Below are 7,137 nucleotides of genomic sequence, written 5' to 3'. Positions count from 1 at the left end.
ATTGGATGTTATGTTTCCTACACTGTAGCAGCAATTACACTTTAAAATTATTTAATTGGCTGTGCAGCACTATTTAGGACATCCAGATATTGTGAATGATGCTATATAAGTGCAACTAATGCATTCAAGCACCCCTTGTATCTATGCTACCACTGCCTACGTCTTCCAATGGGAATCAATTTTGCAAAAATGTCACTTGTGGTATTTTACTGAACACTTGTTTCAAAGTCCACATATGCAACATCACCTGTAACTTGTTTTTAATTAATTGGACAATTTAATGTTCTATTACACTTGATAAAACTCAGCAGAATTTTGTCTCCTTAAAGAACTGCACTGTGGTTCGTAAGTAACCCTGCACCCATTGTTTGAGCATTTATCGGAAATCTGAGAATGTCAATCAGTAGCAATATGAATTCAATTCACACACTTGCCATGGAACCTCAGGTTAAATGAGCACTAGTTGTGTCTCTCTAATGAGAGAGCAGCCCCATAGTCTTATAAGACTATGGCAACCTTACCTTTACCCTGCTGTTTAGCTCTGATATTCTTGATGCTTACAATCTTTTGAAAACAACTAATTTATTTAAGTCTCACCTCTTGAGTGACTCCAATTTTCTTTGCTGTTGAATTTCCTCCCTATGTCAGTAAATTCTCACAGGAAGGAGACATCACAACCTGATAAGCATATAGTCAGGAAATTTGTTGCAGAGTGGAAGAGCTGCTTTCACTTTGGCTCCTGGAATTTGGCTCATAGTTTCGAAGGTTTTCTGAATAGGATAAATTGAAGGCCAGGATCAAGGCCCCAAAATAGTGACATCACAGTAATCAGGGGTAATACAATCAAGGGAATTGGCATTGTTCTCTATAATCAGGATCGAGAGTCCCAAAGGCAGTTTTGTGTGCCTGGTCCTCAGGGTTAGGATATTCAGCACCAGTACTGGGGAAGGAGGGAGCTGTTCTGATGTGAGAAGCTCCATTTGAATCATGCAGGGACCAGAGTCCTGCTGAATTGCATAACTAGGGTTGTGGATTGGGCTTTGAATTAAGTGGGTGTGTAGGTTCAGTTTCATGAAAAAATTACGGAAAAAGTTAAAGTTGGAGGAGAGGGCAGGTTCAGCCATGGTTATTAAAGATTCCAGAACAAGTAATAAGACAGTGTGTTCTGAAAGGGTCAGGAATCTTAACTGCTGGCACAGCAGATATGGGGTGATGAGAATGATGATGGCCAATGATTGTACTTAAATGCATGCTGTATAAGAAACAAGGTAATTGACTTTAGCACAGATTGAAATTGGCAGGTATGATGTTGCAGGTTTCACAGAGATGTAGCTGCAAGAGGATCAGGGCTGGGAACTACATATCCAAGGATACACATCCTATCCAAGGATACACATCCTATCAAAGGAAGGCAGATAGGTAGTAAGGGCAGGGTTGCCTTGTTAGTACAAAATGAAATTAAATTGATAGGAAGTGATATACAATTGAAAGGCTTACAATCTGTGTGGATACAGTTGATGAATTGCAAAGGAAAAAAAGATCTTGTTAGGAGTTGGGTACTCCAAGCAGTAGTCAGGATATGGGGAAGAAAATAAAGCAGGAAATAGAAAAAGCATGTATGAAAGGCACTACTACAACATTGATGAAGGAATTCAGCATGCAGCTGGAATGGGTAATCAGGTTGGTTACGGATCTTAAATGGAATTTGCAGAATGTCTACATGATGATATTTTTGGAGCAGCTTGTGGTAAGGCTCAATAGGGAACAGGTTTTCTAGATTTGTTGATCTGTAATGAGGAGGAAGTGAGGACTGCAGATGCTGGAGATCAGAGCTGAAAATGTGTTGCTGGAAAAGCGCAGCAGGTCAGGCAGCATCCAAGGAGCAGGAGAATCGACGTTTCGGGCATGAGCCCCATGCCCGAAACGTCGATTGATCTGTAATGAGGCAAATTTGATTAGGGACCATAAGGGACAGTGACTATAATATGATTGATTTCATCTTGCAGTTTGAGAGGGAGAAGTTTGAATCAGACGCAACAGTATTATAACTGATTAATCATACCTACAAAGATTATGATTATAGTTATGGAGTAACTGGCCAGTTGATTGAAAGGGTAAACTAGCAGAGAAGATGGAGCAGCAACAGCAGGCGTTTGTGTGGGTAATTTGGGAGAGACAACAGAAATTTATACCAAAAAAAGAAGAAACATAGGGAGGGGAGGATGAAGCAACCAAGACTCTCAAAGGAATTCAGGGACAGCATTAAGGCATACAATGTAGTGAAGATTAGTGGGAACCCAGAGAATTGGGAAGCCTTTAAAAACCAAAGGATAATTAAAACAATAAGGGGGAGAAGATAAAATTTAAAGTAAACAAGCGTGTAATATAAAAGATTGCAAGAGGTTTTTTTTTAAAAGATATCTCAAAGTAAGAGAGAGGAAAGAGTGGACATTGGACCGCTGGAAAATGAAGTTGTAATAGTAGCAATGGGGAACAAAGAAATAGCAGAGAAACTGAATAGGTACTTTGCATCAGTCTTCACAGTGGAAGACACCAGCAACATCCCACACCTGCAAGAATCAGGGGGCAGAAGTGAGTGTAATGGCCACCACTAAGGAGAAGGTGCCAGGGAACTTGAAAGATCTGAAGGTGGATAAATCACCCAGATGGACTATATCCCAGAGTTCTGAAGGAGATAGCTAAAGAGATTGTAGAGGCATTGGTTTTAATATTTTAGGAATCACAGGAGTCAGGGAGGATGCCATGGGACTGGGAAATGGCTAATATAACACTCTGTTTAAGAAGGAAGGGAGGCAGAAGATGGGAAACTGGAAATGGGTTAGCCTGACCTCAATTGTTGGTAAGATTCTGGAGTCCATTTGTAAGAGAGAGATTCTGGAGTACTTGAAAGTGTGTGTTAACTAGGGCTGAGTCAGCATAGCTTTGTCAAGGGGACGTCATGCCTGACAAATCCATTAGAATTCTTTGAGGAAGTAGTGAGCAAATTAGATAAGAAAGCCAATGGATGTGATCTATTTGAATTTCCAAAAAGCCCTCAATAAGATGCCACATAGGAGGCTGCAAAATAGGAGCCCTAAATAGCTGCAAGATACTGGCATAGATTTGATTTTAATTTTATCATCATGTGTACTCAAGTACAAAAGTACACGGATACAATGAAAAGTGTATAATGTCACCACACAAGGTGCCATCCTATGTAAAAGTACTTAGGTAGAGAATCTTAAGAACAAGGTAGAAAGAAAGAACAAAGTTCAAAGTTTTATGCTATACTATAATTACTGCAATTAAATAGGGTTAAAAATTACACATTGCATATCATCTTAGTTTTAAGTTGAAAATAAAAATAAAACTGAAACTTCAAGCATTACGTTCTTAAGTAATTAGTCATGGTGGGACCGTATTTTGAGGAATCATCCTGAACCCGAAGTCCATACTGAGGCCACGCCAGGCCAAGACTCTGTAATCATTCTGCTAAAAGACCATCATGCTGGGGCAAGAGTACGCCATGGCAGGTCAGATAGAGGATTGGCTGACTGGCAGAGAGTAGGGACAAAAGCTGTTTTTCAGAATGGCAGCTAGCCAATGTGAAGCATTAATAATCTGAATGAAGAAACTGAGGGAATTGTTGCCAAGCTTGTAGATGTTACAAAGCAAGGTGGTGAGTAAGAGGGGAAGCTGCAGAAGGACTTGGACAGGCTAGGAGAGTAGGCAAAGAAGTGATACAGTCTGGAAAAGTATAAAATTATACACTTTAATAGAAAGAATAGAGACAAATGCTATTTTCTAATTGGGGAAAGGTTTCAGAAATCTGAAGCATTGAGGGACTATATAGTCCTAGTTCAGGAGCCTCTTGAGGTTTACATGCAAGTTCGTTTAGCAGTTAGGAACCCAAATGAAATCTTTAAATTCATTTCAAAAGGGCTACAATACTAGAGCAGTGGTGTACTGCTGAGGATAAATAAGGCTCCAGTAAGACAATGTTTGAAATATTGTGAGCAGTTTCAGGCTCGTATCTAAGGACGGACATGCTGGCCTTGGAGGGATGCCAGAGGAGATTCACAATGATCCTGAGGATGAAGGGCTTATTATCGGAGGTGCAGTTGAGAACTTTCGGTCTGTACTCGATGGAATTGAAAAGGCTGCAGGAGGAATCTGATTGAAACACACAAAATATAGAGGCCTGGATAGAGTGGATGCAGAGTTGTTTCCACTATTAGAGAGACGAGGACCTGATGGAACAGTCTTAGAGTGAAGGGATGTGCCTTTTCGAACGGAAGTGAGGAGAAATTTCTTCAACCAGAGGAACACATTGCTGCAGTGGGTTATGGAGGCCAAGTCATTTAAGTGTATTTAGGACAGAGATTGGTTCTTGACAAGTAAGGGGATCAAGGGTTACAGGATGAAGGCAGGAGAATGGGTTTGATAAACATATCAGCCATGGTTGAATGCAGAGCAGATGTGATGGGCTGCATGATCTAAGTCTACGGATATATCTTATGGTCGAACATGTCTGCAGTGTTCTACCTCAAATTTGACTCTTTAAAACATATCCTTTGACTCGTATTTTATTCATATGAAGTAATGCTGTGTGGCATGGTAGTTGTTTTCTAATGCTTCTGTGAAGTGCCTTGGGACATTTTATGATGGTAATGGAACTTCAGGTATTATTTGTTCTTGATAATGTCACTTATAGACAAGTTGTTCATCAACAGTGGATTTAATGACCTATAGTTTCCTGATCTATATTTGAAAAGGAGAGTACCATTTATCTTTAAAATAAACCAAGCTGCAGCCCAATCTGCTTGTTCAATTAGATGTGCAAGATTTTATTTCACAGATCAGGAGCTTTCTTGGTGTCTCAGCCAAAATCTTTCAAAAGAAAAAGCTACATTTGACTTCTTTCATGCTTAGAATTTTTCAAAAGTAGATTAGATTACTTACACTTCGGAAATACATAATTTCTTGTCATAAGGATATGTATTTGTCAATCCTGGTCTAGTCACAGCTTTTAAGTTTTTTTTTTAAAAAATGGTGACCATCTCCACTACTGTTTTTAAGGCTGTTTAAGACGAGTTAACTTAAATACAGTGTACTTTCACACTTTTTTAATAAGCTCATTAATTAGCAGCATTCAGGCAGGGTCAGAATTGTAGATCATCTTCCAGTATACAATTGCAGAAGACCTTTTGATAGTAATGTTCTAAAAACTAAAGTAGAATATTGTATTGAGAATGCAAAAACTGAGGAGAAAGTGGAGAACTGCAGATGCTGGAGATCAGAGCTGAAAGTGTTGCTGGAAAAGCGCAGCAGGTCAGGCAGCATCCAAGGAACAGGAGAATCGACGTTTCGGGCATAAGGGCTTATGCCCGAAAAGTCGGTTCTCCTGTTCCTTGGATGCTGCCTGACCTGCTGCGCTTTTTCAGCAATGCAAAAACTGACAAATGTTCAACTGCCTGTACTTCAGCTCTGGTTCGGTTGCCGTACCTCATTTAGCTGATTCAATGCGAAGCTCCAACCTTGGGGACTTCAACACAGTTTGAACCTAAAGCTGCAACACACTAAAATGCAGTGTCAAGAAGTTCCACCTTTTTAATGCAACATTAAATTAAGGCTTGTCTGCCCACTCAAGTGGACACAGAAAATTGTGTTTCTATTTTGAAGAACACTAATATTAATGTAAGAATTTTACTTTAGCATCCAAATGTTTTTCAAAATTCCTTTTGCTGCTCTGACGTTTCCTTAACTCTTCAACAAACTGCAGTTACCTCATAGTATACTTCCCCTAATATTTTCTTTTGTAAAAACCCATGTTTCATTTTGTACCAGCCTGCATATAATTGAAGTTGAAAATTTGGAAGTCAATGCCCTCCTGTACTTCTAGTTGAAAAGGAAACCCCCAGAAATGGCATTTTTGCTTAGCTATACTATTGTGCAGAACTTGAGTGGCTTGAAGACCTTCAAAAATGTAATCTGACTTCCAGAATCTAGAAAGTATCACTACTTAACAGCGACTGTCCAGAGGCCAGGTCTAGTTTTTTTAAAATGCAGCAACTGGTTTTTGCTTTAAGCCATGTGTTATCACATTGTACAGAGTTTCTATGAGAGTTTTGTTTTGTGGATTCCAGTATGGAATTTGTTAAACTAAGGTTGACTTGTTGATTTTTCTAAATGCAATTCTTCTCCCATCAGCTCAACCCTCATTATAGAATGCTCTTTGTATACTTTACTTTGAGAGAAATATACATGTACGGGCTAAGCTTGTCAACACTGGGGTTAAATTGAAATGGGAATTCATCAGGGTATCAACAATCTTTGGCTACTTCAGTAACTACCCTGCCTTTGTAAGGGTGAATGTGGTGACGTTGGAGTGTCCAGTATTTCTTCACTTGCACGTGTAAAGACCTAGAAAACTTACAGGCTAGGGTTGCCATGTGGCAACTAACCTTGTGATAAGAAATATACCAAATGACCATCTCTCCATAACATTCAGTGAATGCCCTAACTCCTACCCACACAAGTAGACTCAAGATTCTAGAGTGTTGTTAGAGTTGCACAAGATAGCATTTGATTGGCAGCTAGCCACCACCTTTAAATACTCACTCCTTCCACCTTTGGTGCAAAGCATGTGCTTATCTACAAGATGCACTTCAATTTGCCAAAATATCTTCCCGATCCACAGTTTCAAATATGGTCATACTTGTACTCCCATCTATTTCATATTGATGATATTCCTGCCTCTACGTTTTCCTCTTTCTGTCTTCGTTAATTTAACTCTTGTATTGCTTACTAATTTTCAGCTGGAATAGTCTGGTGAGGGAAAGAAAGCCACTGGCCTCTGGCTGTGTTTGGGGGTTCTGTTCCTATTTCATCCACTCAATTTAACTTTGCCTGCTTAACAAGAATTAATTTCATGTTGCCATTCAGAAAACACTTTTGGTAAATGACATGTACAGCATGGCATTTACAAATAGCGTCAATGATCTTCCTAGACTGGTTCCACTTAGATTGTACAGCAGCAATAACAGCGGAAAAAAGAAGAGAAAAGGATTAACAGAAAATGGAAAGGATTTTTTTTAAATTGGATGTAGGCATCACTGACAAGGGTGTCTTACTCTG

Source organism: Chiloscyllium plagiosum, unplaced genomic scaffold, assembly GCF_037043375.1.
Source record: "Chiloscyllium plagiosum isolate Xiang-an unplaced genomic scaffold, Cpla_swu_hap1 HiC_scaffold_8, whole genome shotgun sequence".
NCBI lineage: Eukaryota > Metazoa > Chordata > Chondrichthyes > Orectolobiformes > Hemiscylliidae > Chiloscyllium > Chiloscyllium plagiosum.
This window is presented reverse-complemented; position numbering follows the sequence as displayed.